The sequence below is a fragment of the Bufo bufo genome, chromosome 5 (genome assembly GCF_905171765.1).
Source record: "Bufo bufo chromosome 5, aBufBuf1.1, whole genome shotgun sequence".
Lineage (NCBI taxonomy): Eukaryota > Metazoa > Chordata > Amphibia > Anura > Bufonidae > Bufo > Bufo bufo.
The window spans coordinates 376,795,614-376,818,240 of NC_053393.1; the positions used below are offsets into that span (position 1 = coordinate 376,795,614).

The following is a 22,627-nucleotide window of genomic DNA, read 5'->3' on the forward strand; positions in this document are numbered from 1 at the left end:
CCGCAAAAAATGCGGCTCGGATGCGGACCAAAACCATGGTCGTGTTAACGAGCTCATAGTCCCATATTCCTATGTGCCCACATTGTTGAGAAAAATTATGTTTTAATATATGCGAATGACCTTCTAGGAGCAACAGGGGCGTTAGCGCAGCCTCTAGGTGTAATGTTTTCTCTGCAACTGCAATGTCCTCTGCACTTTGATTGACAGAGCCAGGCAGGCGTGATCACATGTACTGTCACGGCTGAGGATAGGGGAAACCCTCAGCCGTGCGATGCCAGAAGATGTTTGGTCGCTGCTCGGCCAGGACCATAGGATCAGGGAGCAGGTCACCTCCTATCGCGTCCCTAATACTGGCCCTGACTCCTAGCCGTATGAGCCAACCCTGATGGTGGGAGGGCTCATACACCGGAAACCTTGGGGTCCCTACTAGCCCTCAGGGTGGCCCTGAACTAGGAGCAGGGTAAGATGACCTGTTCCTCCTAGCTGCGGACGAACAGGAGTCTCACAGGCCAAGCTGCAATGAAAGGGGAACAAATACAACATATGGATATGGCAGGAGAACTAAAGCTGTTCCAAACCTACCTGCCACAGCCACGCTGACTGGAACCCGTGCATGACTACTGATGTCCACAAAACACAAAGGGACACAACACATATAACACAGGTAACCAGGACATCCATAGTTGCAATAAACAGATAGACCATAAAGACATCATCTAACATCAGACATAAAGTTTATGACCACAAGGGTGGCCCTCACTGGCAGATGGTATAAACCAGGAGGATGACATCAGCTAACCATGGCTGAAGTACCCATCAGAGTCTGGCATCCAGCAGGAGCTAAATAGCCCCAAGTGGCCACACCCACACACAGACACACCCAGTGTTCACACACTAAGAAGGGAGTTAACCCTTCCTACACCAGGCAAGGGAAAAGCCACATAAAGGGGAAGTGTAGAATAAACAATTACACTGCAGCTGTTACCGCAGGCAACGACATGCGTGGCAAACATGTCCTGGGAGTCAGCCAGAAGGCCCAGACACTGCCACCACATGAACACAACACCACACGTTGCCGCGGGCAGCCACAGTGAAGGGAAGTGTCACAGTGCACACATACATAAACCTCGTGCACACCAGACATACAAAGTGCAGACATACATACACACACACCCAACCAGGTGTAACCGCATGCACTTGACAGCAAGCTGCCTAGCAACAGCTCAGTCTGCTATACTGCCAAGTACAAACATGTTGCCAGCGGCAACCACATGTGAGGCATCATACCAGCAGCCCTCACCATGTGGTTGACAATCAAACCAAACCGCAGGCAACTGCATGCGGATCCAGAAGTCACGACCATAACCATGGTCGTGACATGTACACTGCCTGGCCCTGTCAAAGGTTCAGAAGTCATGGCAGATGCAAAGAGAGCTGAGCCTCTAGGAGTAACAGCAATGCCCCTGTTGCATGTCGCACTGCAACACCATTGACTATTATTGGAAAAAAAACTTTTCTGTGATAAGAAGTCGCCCAACACATGTCGCCATGTAGCTGTAGCCAAGTCGCGTGACACATGTCACTATGTAGCTGGACTCTAACAGAACATATGGCTGGTGGCAGTTGAAGATTTAAACTGAGCGTGTTCGACCAGCTCAGTGAGATGGACAATAAATAAGGAAAAAAGCAAACAGCAGGTGGCGCTATACAGATACATTTTATTAAATAGCTCACTGGCTATTCTAAATTTTTAATTACATGTAATTATAAAAGTATTCAGTTTCGAAAAAGGTAGAATATGTTTCATGGCACAACCCCTTTAAGAAGAAATGAAACACTAAACCAGCACAGACTACTGAAACCAATCATGGAAGCTTGCTGTCATCTCTAGGAAAGAACACGTTTTTTTTAGTTCAAAGCATGATGACACTGCGTTCACTTGCTAATTATGTTTGTGACTCAGTAGGCGAAATGTCAGTGATGTGTCACAAGGTAATTCCAAAATACTGACTTATTGTGCTCATAGACAGTGATTTCTACTGTACGCCCTTGTGGAAAAGCAAAAAAGGGATAGGTGTTTAAAGGGACACTGCCATCATTTTTTAAATCACATATTAAGGGGAGGATGGTGTTTAGGATAATATTTTTGAAGGTTTTTCATGCATTCTACTGTTTTTGCTGGCTCTTTAAAGGGGTTCTCCGAGAATTAAGAAAATTAAAATACTTAAATATTACTTCATACCTTGTATTAGTTATAATAGCCGCCATCCTACTAGTCCACACAAAACCTGTCCTAATTACACAGGAGGACATGTTAAAGAGCTGCGCCATCTCCCTCTCTTACTTGTCAGGGATTATCATTAGAGATGAGCGAATCGAAGTTGACGAAGTAGAATTCGATCCAAATTTCAGGAAAAATTTGATTCGCACCAAAGCCAAATTTCCTCACGCTTTGTGGTAACGAATCTCATTTTACCCTAAAATGGCTGCTGCACGTGTTAGGACATGGAGCAAAGAACTCTGGGAACGAGGGATCACCCACAATGCCATGCATGCAGCCAATCAGCAGCCAGCCCTGTGATGTCACAGCCCTATAAATACCCTCAGCCATCTTGGATTCTGCCATTTTCCAGTGTGCTTCGAGCAGGGAGAGACAGGCGCTAGGGACAGTGCTAGGAAAGACTTTATTGTGCTGAAAAAATGATTTTTCATATAAATAAATCGCTATAAGGCCTCCTGCACAGGATCGTGTGCGCCCCGTGGCCGTTTGCGGGCTGCAATGCACGAACACCGACCATGGGGCAGCAGCGGATCGCGAACCCATTCACTTTAATGGGTCCGCGATGCGCCCGTTCCGTAAAAAGATAAGACATGTTCTATCTTTTTACGTTCCGCACCATTCCGCATCTCCGGATTTGCAAACCCATTCAAGTGAATGGGTCCGCATCTGTGATGCGGAATGCCCACGGAATGGCGCCCATGTATTGCGGATCCGCAAATGTGGTCCGCAATACGGCCATGGGCCGCACACGTTCGTGTGCAGGATGCCTAATGCAGTGCAGTTTCTGGGTAAAATTTCTCTCAGGACGAGTGTCAAAAAAACTCCCCCCCCCCCCTCAAAACTGCTCGATGAAATAAGTGTCTCCCCATTGTAAAAAATGTGGAACCACATTGCACGGACGGTCACAGTGACCCACAGACTCAGGCTCTCACTCACAGCAGGCTTCTTTCTCAGCACTGCTCCGGGCGGGCGGTAACAGGCAGGCTCTGCGGGCGGCGGTGCTCACCGCACTCACTGTACGTCACGCGGCGCGTGACGTACAGTGAGTGAGCGCCGCCGCCCGCACTGCCTGCCTGTGGGGGGACATTATTTTTAATAAGGATCACTATGGACATTATTTAGAATGGAGGCTGCTGTGGGTGTCATTATAACTGTATAATGTCTGATAGGCCTAGTCCTGAGTTATATTACCCTGCCCTGTATAATAATGTACCCTGATACCCCTTAGTTATATTACCCCAGCCGGGTAATATAACTAAGGGGTATCAGGGATGGGTACATTATTATACAGGGCATGGGCAGGGTGATATAACTCAGCTCAGGACTAGGCCTGACATTATACAGTTATAATGAGTAATGACACCCTCCATTCTAAATAATGTCCATACTGATCCTTATTAAACTTAATGTCCCCCACAGTGACAGTGGCCCCCATTTTCATGTCTCCCACAGTGCTCCCCCCCCCCATTGTAATTAATGTCCCCCCCATTGTAATTAATGCCCCCCCATTGCAATTAATGCCCCCCCCCCATTGTAATTAATGCCCCCCCCCCCATTGTAATTAATGCCCCCCCAGACGATCACTCGCCTCACAGCAGGCATCAGCACTGCTCAGGGGCTCAGGGCGGGCGGTAACAGGCAGGCAGTGCGGCGCTCACTCACTCACTGTATGTCACACGCCTGCGCCGCCTAGTGGGAGGAGCAGGCGCGTGACGTCAGTAAGTGCCGCCCGCACTGTCTGAAGAGTGAGAGGACTCGGCACTCGGGCACAGGTCAGGCGAGATGTCAGAGGGAGGCAGGGCCGGTGCGAGGATTTTTGCCGCCCTAGGCAAGATAAAAATTGCCGCCCCCCCCCCCCCCCCTTATCAGACATCACATATGTTCCACCCCTTTCTCAGCTTTTAAATTAAAATAACTGCTATGCTTCCCTTACGGTTAATCCAGCTTCTTGTAGCTGTCTTTTTGCGGAATGGAATTGCGGACCCATACATTTCTATGGGGCCGCAATTCCGATCCTGAAAAAAATAGAACATGTCCTATTCTTGTCCACAATAGCGGACAAGAATAGGCATATTCTCTTAGTGCCGGCAATGTGCGGTCCGCAAAATGCGGAACGCACATTGCCGTTGTCCGTGTTTTGTGGATCCACAAAACACATACGGACGTGTGAATGGACCCTAAATGTGAGGTAAATTAGTTTCCAATGTAGTATTAATAACTAAACAATTACATAATAAACATATTGCATTGTCTACTTACCACCAGGACAATAAGATGATCTGGTCTCTGGCTGCAGTCTGGCTCTGGGGACTCCCGTGTCACTCTCATTCTACCCCCCCCCCCTTGTCACTCATTTCCATCCCCCCCCTTGTCACTCATTTCCATCCCCCCCTTGTCATTCATTTCCATTCCCCCCCCCCTCTTGTCATTCATTTCCATTCCCCCCCTTGTCACTCATTTCCATCCCCCCCCTTGTCACTCATTTCCATTCCCCCCCCCTTGTCACTCATTTCCATCCCCCCCCTTGTCATTCATTTCCATCCCCCCCCTTGTCACTCATTTCCATCCCCCCCTTGTCACTCATTTCCATCCCCCCCCTTGTCACTCATTTCCATCCCCCCCTTGTCATTCATTTCCATCCCCCCCTTGTCACTCATTTCCATCCCCCCCCCCTTGTCACTCATTTCCATCCCCCCCTTGTCACTCATTTCCATTCCCCCCCGTCACTAATTTCCATTCTCCCCCCCCGTCACTAATTTCCATTCTCCCCCCCCCCCCGTCACTAATTTCCATTCTCCCCCCCCGTCACTAATTTCCATTCTCCCCCCCCCCCCGTCACTAATTTCCATTCTCCCCCCCCGTCACTCATTTCCATCCCCCCCCCCTGTCACTAATTTCCATTCTCCCCCCCCCTGTCACTAATTTCCATTCTCCCCCGCCCCCCCCCCTGTAACTAATTTCCATTCTCCCCCCTCCCTGTCACTAATTTCCATTCTCCCCCCCCCCCCCCCCCCTGTCACTTATTTCCATTCTATTGTCACCTCTAGTGTAGCGTGGCCGAGCTCTGTTCGGTCCGCGGTACAGGAGCATTTGTTTCCTGTACCCGGCCGGACTGAAAGGAAGTGCACACTAAGTGAACACTTCCTGTCAGTCCGGCCGGGTACAGGAAACAGAAGCTCCAGTACCGCGGACCGACCAGAGCTCGGCCACGCTACATTAACATGAGCACAGAGCAGAGACAGCAGGCAGGAGATTCTTTAGAGGAGCGGCAAGCGCTTAGCCGCTCAGGAGGCGCAGCATGACGGGCGCCGCCGGCCGGCAATTATATATAACCAATTTTTATTTTTTATTTTTTTACACCACACAGGGCGCCCCTGCCGGCGCCCCCCTTCTGACAGCGCCCCGGGCGGCCGCCCGTCCCGCCCGCCCCTAGAAACGGCCCTGGCCTAATGCATAGTAATCCTGAGAGCGCTGATCTGATTGCTACCCCATGCTGCACGACATTTCGGGGTTCATGCCCCCTTAATCATGCGTGCCTGTGGGTTGTAACCATGCGCTTTAAATACAATCTCTTGCCAGAATCAGTGGCCACTGAGGAAGGGGTGCATGACCCTGAAACGCGTCTGGCAAAGACAGAGTGAGCGTGGATTCTGGAAAAGAACAAGAAAGCTCTTCATTTGAAAGATACTGACATACGAGATTCGTCTCCGGCACTATACCGGAGCTCAAGTCGCATACCAGTGACGTCATCTCAGCGTCCAGCCGGCACCCTAGACTACCAGGTCACGTGGGACGCCACGTCTTGGCCATGTACACTACGCGGGACGCTGTGAGTGTACGGCCGCCTGGAAAATCAGCGCTGCGGAGAGTCAGCCAGGAAGGGTAAGACCAGAACATCGCAAGCGACAAGAGATTGTGAGTACTGAACTTGTCCTATACCTCTGTATGTCCAGAACGGATAAAGGGACATTAACTCTATCATCGCTCCACTAGGACTGTGCCACAGGGCCGGCAGTGATTGTATCATTATTGTTCTACGTCATTGGCTTTAGTGCTATTCCTACACCTGTGTGGAACAGAACGCTTATTGGGACACTCATTTTGCCATCATATTGTCACATATTGTTGGCATTCTCCTATTCACATCCAGAGTTGGCGGTAGGAGCATCACCAGTGACGTTTTGCACATTTGTTTTATGTATGTTTTAATGATTTTTAAGGGTTTGTTCTTAATATTACAATAAATATCTGATTATATCAAGTGATCCCTTTTGAGAGTGCCCCCTCATTTCCATATCTTTTCATTCTCTCTTTTGGGTCCTGAGGGTAGGACCAGAGGGTGAGCACCTATCCATACGCTACAGGGGTGAGCCGCTGTACGCCTTACGTTTTTCATGAAATATTTATGTTGCATTTAAAACCAGTTACTGAGATACTGATCATAGACATTTAATTTAACCCTTTAGGATATAGTGTCTCCATTTTCATTATCCATCTAGTCTCGTATTGTAGCAATCTCTGTTTATTTTCTGCCAGACTAGTACCTTCATCAATGCAATCCAGCACTAGCCATTTTAAAGCATGCCATTTATGTTTAATTTCATAACAGCGTTGCAACAATGTAGTTTCGCTATACTTGTTTTCCTTCGTTTCACCTGCACTCACCTCCTGCATTTCCATATATTGTCTAATATTAGATTTATGTTCCTTTAATCGTATCTTTATTTCTCTTTTTGTCTGTCCGATGTACCATAAATTACATGGACATCGAATGCCGTAAACAACATTTTTTGTCATACCATACATGTAGAAAAATGGCGCATTGGGATTTTATATCCCTGTCTTGGGTAATATATCCAGCAGGCCTCAATGCCGAGACTTATGTATCTTTCAGGGTGGGTGCCCATCACCGATGGGAGATCCCAAGTCCGGCTGTTTATCAGCACTGCGATGTCCCCTTGGGGATGGGCCCCCATCCCACCACATCTAGCAAAAGCAAACCCTTCAGTATATGTCACATTGTGATTCAATTCGGTATATGTTCTCAGCCATATGACCATCATAGCTTTCATTTTTATCATTATTTTTTATCTTTGTTTTTAACCTTATTTTTAAAAATGTTATGATACCAGATTTTTTATCCATTTTTAGATGTTTTAGATATAGAAAATATTTATATGCTTGAAATAGCAGCCATGGTCAAAAAAACGCATTCCCTGGAAAAAAAAAAAAACGCACTAATAACGCAGCAAAACTGCAATAGGGTCTGAGCATTTGGAATATAGCCACTGAGGAAGAGGTCAGTAAAACCTCGAAACGCGTCTGGTTCTCTATACCAATGTTCTAAAGACCCGAGGATTATATATAGAATGGCTATGCGACAAAGAACTATATGAACAAGCAGAATTGGTTGCAAGACTGCAACACTAGTCACTCCACAGCATACACTGCAAGCATCGCGAGACTAACGGAGGTACATGATTCTCTACCCCCAATCTCGCGAGATCTACATTCGGAGCATACAGAGCAATGATACGGGACTCCGAATCTACCTCCTTCCACCTGTCCGCTCACAGAGCGCACAAAGAGATACGGATATTCCGATGACTGTCCCCACAAAAGGAGGGGTAAGTGCTCACTAAGTGAGCAACTTTAATCCGCACGATACATACATGGTGTGGCCATATACCCTCTGATGACTGCATAAGCCACGTGTCGATTGTAATTCTGGAAAACGCTATACACGGGTGTCTATTAGCTGTTATAAACTTTCTGGACTTGCAATCTCTTGAAAAAAGCCAGATTCATTCTTTAAAGGGAACCCGACCATTTATGGTTGCACAACCATATCAGTGTCACTGACCACCCAGATAGTGCTTTTGGACTACACATATGGCTGTTGTTTGATACAACTTGGAATACAGCACCGCAAATTCCAATACCCACCATCTCTTTCCCAATTGTCCCTCCATTTTATGCACTTTTAATGTTTTTTAATGTATTCTTAATGTTTTTTCACACATTTTGGATTGCTTATTTCTAGTAACCATTTGAATAAATTTGTATACCAGGTGACATCCTCCGCGTAGCTCTATGTGTTTGAGTGCTTGCCCACCTATAGAACTTTTTATTATTACCATTTGAATAGGGTGATTCAATTTTGGGCTCAAGCACCTACCCACGGCCATAAGGGGTGAGCCGTCCTATTTACTATATTTTTTGTCCTCACTTTCCGTCACCCATTTTGGCAAGAGAGCTCCCCCTTTTATGATCATGGATATCTGGAGCTACGCCGAGAATAAAAGATTAAAAGCGGAAACCTATATATTTGACAACACAAACTATACCCCTAATGAAGGAGAACGAACAATGACAGAGATCTTTAGAGACATAGAGGGACTCCTACATAAACAACTAAGACAACACTGGGAAATCCGCTCATTAAAACAAAACATTGAATTGGGTAAAATACCAAAAGGCCTTTTATTAAATAAGACCCCTGCACAAGATCTTCACTGCGAAGAATTTGATAAAGAATGGAATGATTTACTTTTTGCCCAATCCACTGCATTGATACACCTAGTGATAAAAAGGAGATCCCGAATTTTAGAGGATTTATCAATGAAAATAGGAAAATTAAAAGATCTGGTAGACAAATTACCAAAAAATAGCGAATTTGAGACATGGCAAGAGAGGTTATGCAAAGGTCTGGAAAAAATTTAAATGGAGATTATCAGTAAAAAGACTAAAAAACATTTATATACACAAAAGAATGAACACCAAATAATGACACAAACACATGAAGATAAAGCAGAAAGAGGAGAATCCTCCACATTGAATAAGTAGAAAATGCATGGATCCAATAAATATTTTATACCAGTAAACAAAAGATACGAGTCACTCTCAGAATATAATTTTTTAGACTGAACCCCACCGCACCACAAAACACGCACGAGACAAATCACCAGAAACAATTCATCACAAACAAAAGTCACCCATACACTCATACAATTTGAGAATAACACCGTCAACACCGATCAACCCCAGAGAAAGAACAATACAGGTGTTGGGATTCGAACCCGTGACCAGCCACATCCCAGGCGGTAGCCCTGCTTACTAGGCTACCGTCCTCTCTGGACATTCCTCCCTGAAGCCTATTAGTTAACCTCAGTCTTGCCAAGCCTTGATCATTACCCTTGATTCCCCACACCTAGTACTTCCCTATGTAAGTCCAGCCCCTTGCACTCCAGTTTGCTGATTATTGAGCTCCTGAGCCTTGATCAAGCTTCTCCTCATATGCTGCTCTTGCTACTGCTGGAAGTCCACTGCTGACCAGGAATTGCCTACCGACTACCCTTCTGCTTTGTCCCTACCTACTGAACTGCTACCACTGTTGCCATCCGGATTGTCTGACCACGCTTACTGCCGCCTGCCCTGACCCACCGCCTGCCTGCTGACTACTCTTCTGCTTTGTCCCTACCTGCTGAACTGCCTCCACCGTTGCCATCCGGATTGTCTGACCACGCTTACTGCCGCCTGCCCTGACCCACCGCCTGCCTACCGACTACGCCTCTGCCAGACTTCCTGCACCTACTACCTGCCTGCGGTCCTTGCCACTGGGCTCCACTCCTACCTCCAGCAAGCGGTCCTCTCACTCAGGTGAGCCTGTAGGACTGTTACAACAGGACACTGCACTCACTGAACCAACACCAGCAATTCACTCCTAATCACTCTCACACCGAAACACAAAGACACCAGTATCAACATTACAATCCAGAACTAAAAAGACGAGAAGAGGAAAAAGGAAAAAAGACACAATACAGAAGACACTATTAGAAAATGATCACAGCTCAGTAGTGAACCTTAGCTCTACTTTATTGACAAATACACAGATAGGACTTCTTAATAAAGGCCTAAAGTTTGCTCCCACTGAAAGAAAATACAAATTCGACACATATATCGGCATTCAGAAATTCATTCGAAAACTCTGTTTAAAGAAATACCATCTGAAAAATCCAATAGTGACATATGAAAGAAATATTACAACGGACCCTATGAAACATACAGACCTAAGGAATAGCTCCACAAAATTTTCAAAGAATGACATTAGTCACAAAATAGCTACATTCCAAAAGTGTGTGGAAAAGGACTTACGCAAAATAAAGGATAGATATACCTACAGGAATAATGTGAGTAACAAGGAAATACAGGCCATCAAACAGCTCCAGAAACAAGCGAATATAACAATACGCCCGGCCGATAAAGGCGGGGCTGTTGTCATTCTGGATACAGAATATTATAAATACGAATGTCTTAAACAACTATTAGACGTTAATACCTACCTAAAATTAAAGAGTGATCCATTAGAAACTTTCTATACGACTCTTAAACAATATTGCCAGAAAGGCCTGGACCTAAATATACTATTAAAACAGGAACATGATTTTATCTTGGACACGCAGCGAAGGCTCCCTGTTTTCTACTGCCTGCCCAAGATCCACAAGGATTTGAAAGAACCATTGGGCAGCCCTATATTATTATGGATAGGATCGCTAACGTCTAATCTTTTAAAGTATATTGACACTCTATTACAACCGTTAGTCAAAAATATGAGATCTTATATTAGGGATACGACCCATATTATACAGACTGTGGATAATCTAGAAATACAACCAGACTGGATTATGGGGACATTAGATTTCCAGTCCTTATATACAGTCATAGGTCATCAGCAAGGAATAGAGGCTATTAGATCACAGTTGATAAGGGATGGCTCACTGTGTCCACAGGTTGATTTCCTGATTAAAGGTATTAACTACATCTTAAATCACAACTACTTCTTCTTTGAGGGAGAATATTTCCTTCAGAGACGGGGTAGCGCCATGGGGACCAGGTTCGACCCCAGCTATGCCAATCTGTTCCTGGCAGACTGGGAGCAGACTTTTTTTTTGGACCTAGGCTGGGGACGGACCTGGTCCTATGGCGGCGATACATTGATGATGTGATATTTATTTGGAAAGGGGAAGAGGACAAACTATGGAAATTCTTGAATAAAATGAACATCAATACACTGAATCTGGTCTTCACACCAAACATTAACAAGCCACACATAGAATTTCTAGATTTATAGATCTCAAGACAGGATAATAAATACATCTATAGTACTTTCCAGAAACCAACATTCAAAAATAGTTTTATACTCTTCTCCAGCTACCACCTCCCATATTCCAGTCGGACAATTCTGCCGGATAAAAAGAAATTGCACTGAGGATAGTAACTTTGAAGAGGAGGCCATAAAAATGAAAGTACAATTTACAAATAAGGAATATACTGATAGAATCCTTAATAGTGCATTAGATCAGGTCAGAAGACTAGAGAGAGGATCTTTTTTTTCCGATGCCTTATGTAAAGGGACTACACAAAAAGAAACCGAACTAAGCTTTATCCTACCATTCAATACACATTATAAAAAAGTACAGCGTATTCTAAAACAACATTAGCACTATGTACTAGACGATAAAACCATCGGTCATTTATTACCTACGTCCCCTTTGATCTCCTTTACAAAGGCACCCAACTTGGGCCTCAAGATAGCCCCCTGTATAAAACATCAAAACAACAAAAAAACTCCTATGGTGCAAAGCTGGACAAATATGAGTGTTTTTTTTACAGATGTGGTAGATGCATTGGCTGTAGAAATACAGCTTTCCCTAGAAGAACAGTTGAAGTTGCATCCACACAGAACTCCTTTTCTTGGAAAATCAAGGATTGTCTAGCCTGCAACTCCTCCAGTGTCATCTACATTATCCAGTGCCCCTGTCAGAAGCAGTACATTGGACGGACCAAACGATCATTAAAAAAAAGAATCTCTGAACACATGACAAAGATCAAAAATGGATTTGACAAACACTCTCTGTCGAAACACTTTAAGGAGGTCCACAACAAGGACCCCACTAAATTGACGTTTGCGGCACTGGAAAAGGTAGACAGGCACTGGAGGGGAGGCAACCATATTCATAGAATGTCTAAAATTTAATCCAGACGTATCTATGAGTTTGGGAGCTTACTTCCAGCAGGCCTCAATGCCGAACTGGAGATTTTTTGCTTCTTATGAATCTTATGTATCTTTCAGGGTTGGTGCCCATCACCAATGGGAGATCGCAAGTCCGGCTGTTTATCAGCACTGCGGTCCCCTTGGGGATGGGCCCCCATCCCACCACATCTAGCAAAATCAAACCCTTAAGTATATGTCACATTGTGATTCAATTCAGTATATGTTCTCAGCCATATGACAAGCGACTATCATAGCTTTCATTTTTATCATTATTTTTTATCTTTGTTTTTAACCTTATTTTTTACATTTTTATGATACCAGATGTTTTTATCCGTTTTGAGATGTTTAAGATATAGAAAATATTTATATGCTTAAAATAGCAGACATGGTCAAAAAAACGCATTCCCTGGGAAAAAAACGCACTATTAACTCGGCAAAACAGCAATGGACTTCATCCACTTTTCTTTGGAATCCAACCCTCCATGTTTTGTTTATCGCCAATTAGAGTATAAATAATGGGGTCTGAGCATTTGGAATATAGCCACTTAGGAAGAGATCAGTAATACCTCGAAACGCATCTGGTTCTCTATACCAATGTTCTAAAGACCCGAGGATTATATATAGCATGGCTATGCGACAAAGAACTATATGAACAAGCAGAATTGGTTGCAAGACTGCAACACTAGTCTCTCCACAGCATACACCGCAAGATCTACACGCGGAGCATACAGAGCAACAATACGGGACTCCAGCTCTACCTCCTTCCACCTGTCCGCTCACAGAGCGCACAAAGAGATACGGATATTCTGATGACCGTCTCCACAAAAGGAGGGGCAAGTTCTCACTAAGTGAGCAACTTTAATCCGCACGATACATACATGGTGTGGCCATATACCCTCTGATGACTGCATAAGCCACATGACGGTTGTAATTCTGGAAAACGCTATATATGGGTGTCTATTAGCTGTTATAAACTTTCTGGACTTGCAATCTCTTGAAAAAAGACAGATTCATTTTTTGAAGGGAACTCGACCATTTATGCTTGCACAACCATATCAGTGTCACTGACCACCCAGACAGTGCTTTTGGACTACACATATGGCTGTTTGATACAACTTGGAATACAGCACCGCAAATTCCAATACTTACCATCTCTTTCCCAATTGTCCCTCCATTTTATGCACTTTGAATACTTTTTAATGTATTCTTAATGTTTTTTCACACATTTTGGATTGTTTATTTCTAGTAATCATTTGAATAAATTTGTATACCAGGTGACATCCTCTGCGTAGCTCTATGTGTTTGAGTGCTTGCCCACCTATAGAACTCGATATATCGAATCTCTTTTTAAAATGGAATTGCAGTTAGTACAGGATAGACATGGGAAAGAGTTGTGTGTCTATCATAAGTCTCTATATACATGCAGCGATTATCCTTGCCCTTTTTTTCTTTTCTGACTAATAGATCTTCAAGTGAAATTTTGTCTGCTTCACTTCTTATGTTTTTAATCAATCTCCCTGGGTAACCACGATCAGTGAAATTTTTAGCTAATTTTTTTATGCTTGTCATACTCGTGGTCCGTTTTAGTGATGCGTTTTGCTCTAATAAAATTGACCTTTTGGGATATTTTTGAATACGTGTGGGGTGTGATAGCTGGAGATAGCAATGTATTATTTTGTTCAGTCGATCTGAAAAAGAAAGAGTTACATCTGACCTTACATACATACTTATGTTAAAGTCCAACGTATTCCAAGAGGATTGCAATGTCCATTAACCCCAATATTATTACAGGAAGATGCAGACTATCATCAAAAATGGTATGCAATGAATAATCGGCATTCACTGGATCTAATGCTTTTGACCATTAAACATCTGCAACAATCAATCAATCACAGAGATACAAAAATAAATTTTAAATGTTGAACAGGAAATAGAAAATAATAAAACAATGGAGGAATGTGAAAAAATCCACACTGAGCTAAATGACAGTCTGAACAAGCTCCGATCCTCTATCTTAAAAGGAAAAATATCAAAATTTTAAAGAGATCCTCGAGACTATTTACAAAGTAGAGTCTATACATGGGCCTATGAAAGACGCCAGCAAAGACGCATATAACAAACTATAGCTGGAAAAATTAGTACCTCAAGAGATTTTAGTACACAAGATGAAAGCCAATCTCATAGCGGACACATGAAGCTGCGCTCTTGGAGAAAAACACCCCAAACAGGAAAAAAGGATAATCAGCAAAGAAAAAACTATGAGGCATTGAAGAAGCAGAGAAAGAAAACGACATGGCGAAAAAGAAACCAAGCAAAGTAAAGAAGAAATAACAAAAAGAGAAAAAAGTGGATCCCTATTGGTAAATATTTCCAAACGCAGACTATCTGAATATGAAACAGCGATACTGGAAAAAGGTTTGGGATTTGTACCTAAAAATTACATTACTGATTTTGACTTTCTTGTTCATTTTTATAGATTCTGTAGACAAATGCGGATAAAAGTGTTTTGGTCTGAGGAAAACTATAAAAATAAACAGGTAATGTCCCCCTTGAATGAACTGCTATCTTGATCCGGACATACCTAGCGATATGCTGAAAGCCAGGGCTGGTGTCAGCACCCGGCATACCCGGGCAAGTTCCGGGGCCCGCTGCTTCTGGTGGGGCCCACTACGCTGCTATGGGTGCTTCAATCAATACAGATGGAAGCACTCAGTGGCCTAGCTACCAGGGAAGCAGGGGAAACAACTGCTTCGGGCCTGAGAGGACAAGGGGCCCAGGATCAGTACTTCTATAATTTTGTCAAGCCGACTTAATTCATTAAAGGAAGGCATCCTCAGACTAGCCTACTGCAGAGCTACTTAGTGTTTATGCATTGCCCAGGCCCCCAGCCACGCTGCCTATGTGTATTCTGTCTCTTTGCTTGAGAAAGAGCAGAGAGAGATTGAGGGGCGGAGCAGAAGCGAAGCTTGACATCTGACGGGGTAAATTTTCTACTGTGTGTAATGAAGTACCTGAACCCCCCCTACAGCATGCTTCACAGATGGCCCCAGTGCAGGCTGGCCATAACTCTTCAAATAGCGATGCTGTCACTGATCTCCCCGACCTGAATAGGCTTGTTTTTAACACTGGCCCTGTCTCTTCAGCAGGGATGTCCCGGTTACTGACCTCCCAGGCCTGTGTGAGGCACACAACAGCACACTCCTGTTATTAGCACTGTCTCTGGACATGATGGGGATACTACAGTCTGTGATAACCCAGCAGTCAGGGAGGGTAAAGAGAAAAAAACAGAAATGATGCACTAATGACTAATCTACAGACAGCTACATACCTCCTGACAGCTAGCATTCTGTGCAACAACATATATACAGTTGCAAGAAAAAGTATGTGAACCCTTTGGAATGATATGGATTTCTGCACAAATTGGTCATAAAATGTGATCTGATCTTCATGTAAGTCACAACAATAGACAATCACAGTCTGCTTAAATTAAGAACACACGAAGAATTAAATGTTACCATGTTTTTATTGAACACACCATGTAAACATTCACAGTGCAGGTGGAAAAGGTATGTGATCCCTTGGATTTAATAACTGGTTGAACCTCCTTTGGCAGCAATAACTTTAACCAAACATTTCCTGTAGTTGCATTTCAGACGTGCACAACGGTCAGGAGTAATTCTTGACGATTCCTCTTTACAGAACTGCTTCGGATGTCTAGTGTGAATCGCTTTCTTGAGGTCATGCCACAGCATCTCAATCAGGTTGAGGTCAGGACTGACTGGGCCATTCCAGAAGGCGTATTTTCTTCTGTTTAAGCCATTTTGTTGTTGATTTACTTCTATGCTTTTGGTCGTTGTCCTGTTGCAACACCCATCTTCTGTTGAGCTTCAGCTCGTGGACAGATGGCCTTAAGTTCTCCTGCAAAAGGTCTTGATAAACTTGGGAATTCATTTTTCCTTCGATGATAGCAATCCGTCCAGGCCCTGACGCATCAAAGCAGCCCCAAACCATGATGCCCCCACCACCATACTTCACAGTTGGGATGAGGTTTTGATGTTGGTGTGCTGTGCCTTTTTTCTCCACACATAGTGTTGTGTGTTTCTTCCAAACAACTCAACTTTGGTTTCATCTGTCCACAGAATATTTTGCCAGTACTGCTGTGGAACATCCAAACTGTAAACGTGCAGCAATGTTTTTTTTTGGACAGCAGTGACTTCCTCTGCGGTATCCTCCCATGAAATCCATTCTTGTTTAGAGTTTTACATATTGTAGATTCGCTAACAGGGATGTTAGCAAATGCCAGAGACTTTTGTAAGTCTGTCAGTATGGGATCTGCATCTCCACTGCAGGGTGGCAGATCGCTGTCTACACATTGCAGCACTATGGGTCCCAGTACTGGCTTACCTTGTAGGAGACGCAGGTGCCCGCCAGCATACCGCCGCATCCGTCCTCTTTGCCAGGTGTCATCTGATGCGCTATAGCATGCGCGCGCGCACCTCTCCCTTTCTTACAGGAGTAGGCAGCTGGTTCCTGATTACCATCCCCACCCGGAGGCGGGACTATTTGTATTTAAGGCAGCTTCACTCATCATGAAGTGCCCAAGCGTGGTTGTTGTACCTCTTGACTCCCGCTGAAGCATTCCTCTGTGTCTGTTTATTGGATTTCCTGGATTCTGACCTCTGCTTCGTTTGACTACGCATCTGCCTGCTGTCTGTTTATTGGATCACCTGGATTATAGACCTCTGCACTGCCTGACTACGCGTCTGCCCATCTCCTCCTGTAAGTCTGCCTGGATCCAGATCCTGCACTGCCTATGAGACTGCTTATATCTGCACTGCCTGACAACGAGACTGCTTATATCTGCACTGCCTGACTATGCATCTGCCCATCTCCTCCTGTAAGTCTGCCTGGATCCAGACCCTGCGCTGCCTATGAGACTGCTTATATCTGCATGCTATATTGCTCTGAACTTTGTGTTGCCTGTATCTGTCAAGTGACTTTTGAATACTGTCTGCCAGTAAAGACCATCTGTTCCTTTATTATGCCTTTGTTGGACTCTGTTCACACTACTGCAGGTAGCTGCATTCAAGGTAACCAGTGCAGACACCAGGGTCCTGTCTCTGAGAGTCAGCAGTCAGCAATATTGGACTAATTCCCAGTCCTCTATCAGCTGACACAGAGGATCCACATCCTCTGGTCGTAACAAAGTCTTTAGCTGACACTCTAGGATTCTTCTTTACCTCATTGAGCAGTCTGCGCTGTGCTCTTGCAGTCATCTTTACAGGACGGCCACTCCTAGGGAGAGTAGCAGCAGTGCTGAACTTTCTCCATTTATAGACAATTTGTCTTACCGTGGACTGATAAACAGCAAGGCTTTTGGAGATACTTTTATAACCCTTTCCAGCTTTATGCAAGTCAACAATTCTTAATTGTAGGTCTTCTGAGAGCTCTTTTGTGCGAGGCATCATTCACATAAGGCAGTGCTTCTTGTGAAAAGCAAACCCAGAACTGGTGTGTGTTTTTTAAAGGGCAGGGCAGCTGTAACCAACACCTCCAATCTCATCTCATTGATTGGACTCCAGTTGGCTGACACCTAACTCCAATTAGCTCTTGGAGATGTCATTAGTCTAGGGGTTCACATACTTTTTCCACCTGCACTGTGAATGTTTATATGGTGTGTTCAATAAAAACATTGTAATATTAAATTCTTTGTGTGTTATTAGTTTAAGCAGACTGTAATTGTCTATTGTTGTGACTTAGATGAAGATCAGATCACATTTTATGACCAGTTTGTGCAGAAATCCATATCATTCCAAAGGGTTCACATACTTTTTCTTGCAACTGTATACTGGATTTGTACGTTGCGCCTGCTGGACCTGTTAGCGCTGCACAGGCATAGTTTTGTGGCACTGATCTGAGACCGCTATAGAAAGAGAGAAACTAGCATACTAGTCCTGGATGAAGATGGATTACAGGAGGACATATCCAGTGGCATGCTCATACAGCGGTAGGAAAAGGGGGATTCCAACAGGCTTTTTCTAGCGACATCTAGATCTTGGATAATTACTTTCAATGAGTGACCTTCTGACCCCTAGATAACCCCCTGTTTGTTAGTTTAGTGGGTCCACTCTCCCAGAGACTCCTCAGTCAGTTTAGCTGGATCCATGCTATACACTGCGTGCAGAATTATTAGGCAAATGAGTATTTTGACCACATCATCCTCTTTATGCATGTTGTCTTACTCCAAGCTGTATAGGCTCGAAAGCCTACTACCAATTAAGCATATTAGGTGATGTGCATCTCTGTAATGAGAAGGGGTGTGGTCTAATGACATCAACACCCTATATTAGGTGTGCATAATTATTAGGCAACTTCCTTTCCTTTGGCAAAATGGGTCAAAAGAAGGGCTTGACAGGCTCAGAAAAGTCAAAAATAGTGAGATATCTTGCAGAGGGATGCAGCACTCTTAAAATTGCAAAGCTTCTGAAGCGTGATCATCGAACAATCAAGCGTTTCATTCAAAATAGTCAACAGGGTCGCAAGAAGCGTGTGGAAAAACCAAGGCGCAAAATAACTGCCCATGAACTGAGAAAAGTCAAGCGTGCAGCTGCCAAGATGCCACTTGCCACCAGTTTGGCCATATTTCAGAGCTGCAACATCACTGGAGTGCACAAAAGCACAAGGTGTGCAATACTCAGAGACATGGCCAAGGTAAGAAAGGCTGAAAGACGACCACCACTGAACAAGACACACAAGCTGAAAGGTCAAGAATGGGCCAAGAAATATCTCAAGACTGATTTTTCTAAGGTTTTATGGACTGATGAAATGAGAGTGAGTCTTGATGGGCCAGATGGATGGGCCCGTGGCTGGATTGGTAAAGGGCAGAGAGCTCCAGTCCGACTCAGACGCCAGCAAGGTGGAGGTGGAGTACTGGTTTGGGCTGGTATCATCAAAGATGAGCTTGTGGGGCCTTTTCGGGTTGAGGATGGAGTCAAGCTCAACTCCCAGTCCTACTGCCAGTTTCTGGAAGACACCTTCTTCAAGCAGTGGTACAGGAAGAAGTCTGCATCCTTCAAGAAAAACATGATTTTCATGCAGGACAATGCTCCATCACACGCGTCCAAGTACTCCACAGCGTGGCTGGCAAGAAAGGGTATAAAAGAAGAAAATCTAATGACATGGCCTCCTTGTTCACCTGATCTGAACCTCATTGAGAACCTGTGGTCCATCATCAAATGTGAGATTTACAAGGAGGGAAAACAGTACACCTCTCTGAACAGTGTCTGGGAGGCTGTGGTTGCTGCTGCACGCAATGTTGATGGTGAACAGATCAAAACACTGACAGAATCCATGGATGGCAGGCTTTTGAGTGTCCTTGCAAAGAAAGGTGGCTATATTGGTCACTGATTTGTTTTTGAATGTCAGAAATGTATATTTGTGAATGTTGAGATGTTATATTGGTTTCACTGGTAAAAATAAATAATTGAAATGGGTATATATTTGTTTTTTGTTAAGTTGCCTAATAATTATGCACAGTAATAGTCACCTGCACACACAGATATCCCCCTAAAATAGCTAAAACTAAAAACAAACTAAAAACTACTTCCAAAAATATTCAGCTTTGATATTAATGAGTTTTTTGGGTTCATTGAGAACATGGTTGTTGTTCAATAATAAAATTAATCCTCAAAAATACTAATTGCCTAATAATTCTGCACTCCCTGTAGATCAGGAGGTCATCAGAGGAAGGAGTGGGCAGGGGCTGCGATGGCTACCTGGCAGTTGCATGCTGAAGGCTTTGGCATGTAGCTGCCAGGCAGCCATCCGAACCTCTGCCCACTCCTTCCTCTGTCAGCTTCCTGGGGGTCAATATAATGACCCCCCAGTGAAAGGGCCATTGGGGTCATTATACTATATGGGGGGCCACAGGACGTCATCATACTGTGTGGGAGGGCATTGGGGGGTCATTATATTGTGTGACGTCCACTAGTGGTCATTATACTGTATGCGGGCAACTGGGGGTCATTATACAGTGTGGAATCCACAGGGAGACATGTAAAAAAAATGCCACAAGGGGGCCCACTGAGATTTATTGCCCAAGGGCCCACATGAACCTGGAGCCATCGCTGCTGAAAGCCTTTTAGCAAGTGGTTATCAGAGAAGTCACATCCAAGTGGATAGAGGCTCCAAAAGGTTATAATAACTGTACAATAAATAAAAGAAAGGTATTTCTTTGAAATATAACACATCAATAATAATTAATAGGGCAGACAAAGGGGGAGCATCTCATTATGGATCGAGAGGCATATATAGCAGAGGCAATGAAGCAATTGAATGATAATAATGTATATAAAAAATTAAAAAGGAGAACCTACTCCTATATTCATGAAGGAACTTACACTGAACAAAAATATAAACGCAACACTTTTGGTTTTGCTCCCATTTTGCATGAGCTGAACTCAAAGATCTGAAACATTTTCTACATACGCAAAAGTTCTTCACAAATCTGTCTAAATCTGTGTTAGTGAGAACTTCTTTGCCGAGATAATCCATTCCACCTATCACATATAGGTGCCGATTAGATAGCATGAATATTGAACAGGTGTGCCTTAGATGCCCACAATAAAAGACCACTCTGAAATGTGCAGTTTTGCCTTACTGAGGGGGGGGGGGGGCACCATGGGCCACTCGATCCACAACATTGACATCAGCAAACTGCTCACCCACATGACGCCACACACGCTGTCTGCCATCTGCCCTGAACAGTGAAAAACGGGACTCATCCGTGAACAGAACGCCTCTCCAACATGCCAGGCGCCATCGAATGTGAGCATTTGCCCACTCAAGTTGGTTACGAAGACGAACTGCAGTCAGGTCCAGACCCCGATGAGGACGACGAGCATGCAGATGAGCTTCCCTGAGACAGTTTCTGACAGTTTGTGCAGAAATTCTTTGGTTATGCAAACCGACTGTTGCTGCAGCTTTCCGGGTGGCTGGTCTTAGACGTTCATGGAGATGAACATGCTGGATGTGGAGGTCCTGGGCTGGTGTGGTTACACGTGGTCTGCAGTTGTGAGGCCAGTTGGATGTACTGCCAAATTTTCTGAAACGCCTTTGAAAACGGCTTATGGTAGAGAAATTAACATTCATTGCATGGGCAACAGCTATGGTAGACATTCCTGCAGTCAGCATGCCAATTGCATGCTTTCTCAAACGTTGCGACATCTGTGGCATGTGATCAAACTGCACATTTCAGAGTGGTCTTTTATTGTGGGCAGTCTAAGGCACACCTGTGCAATATTCATGCTGTGTAATCAGCATCTTGATATGCCATACCTGTGAGGTAGGATGGATTATCTCGGCAAAGAAGAAGTGCTCACTAACACAGATTTAGATAGATTTGTGAACAATATTTGAGAGTAATGGGTCTTTTGTGTATGTAGAAAATGTTTCAGATCTTTGAGTTCAGATCATGCAAAATGGGAGCAAAACCGAAAGTGTTGCGTTTGTATTTTTGTTCAGTGTAGAATATTATTGAATGAGTTCATTCAAAGTGGAATTATAGAAGAAAAAATTGTGAATACCCTAATATGTGAAAGTCCAAAAGTGCCAATACTATATTTATTGCCTAAAATTCATAAGGACAGATTGAACCCCCTGGACGCCCTATAGTTTCCTGCATTTGTTCATTGTTGCAACCTATAGCAATTTATGTAGATTCCTTCTTACAGAGAAAAGTAAAAACACTACAGAGATGTCTGATAGTACATTTTTTTTGAGAGAACTAGAAAAAGAGAGATATGATAATTTCACCTTTTTATGTACATTAGATGTACAGAGTTTGCACACTAATATTCCCCAACATGAAGGACTCCATTGCGTTAGGGAGATATTGATGCAGGATGCCAGTCTGGACAACTGCACGATAGCCTTCCTGATGACATTATTTGAGTTCATTCTTACAAAAAATTATTTTAGATTTAATGAAGATCATTACTTGCAGCTTCGGGGGACTTCAATGGGGTCCTCCGCTGCGCCAAGTTCAGCAAATATTTTCATGCCGGCATTTGAGAATGAGCATATTTTATACAATGGAAAATTAGAAACATTATCCACATGGCTACGCTATGTGGATGATGTATTTCTACTGTAGAAGGGTACGGAACCGTCACTGATGGAATTCATCGATTATCTCAATTCCTGCCATGAAACTATAAAATTTCAATTGCACTATCACCCTAATACTATACAGTTCCTAGATGTAGAGATTAAGAAAGGAGACAATGGGAGAT

General features: G+C 43.9%; 1 long non-coding RNA gene across 1 annotated transcript; it reads right to left on the bottom strand.

Annotated features, from left to right (window-relative positions):
- Positions 1 to 5,366: 5,366 nt before the first annotated feature.
- On the bottom strand, positions 5,367 to 22,602 carry LOC121001663. Its single transcript, XR_005779105.1, has 3 exons — positions 22,426 to 22,602; positions 5,848 to 5,850; positions 5,367 to 5,378 (listed from the first exon to the last, which is right to left on the bottom strand). It is a non-coding gene; the product is annotated as an uncharacterized LOC121001663 (long non-coding RNA).
- Positions 22,603 to 22,627: the final 25 nt, after the last annotated feature.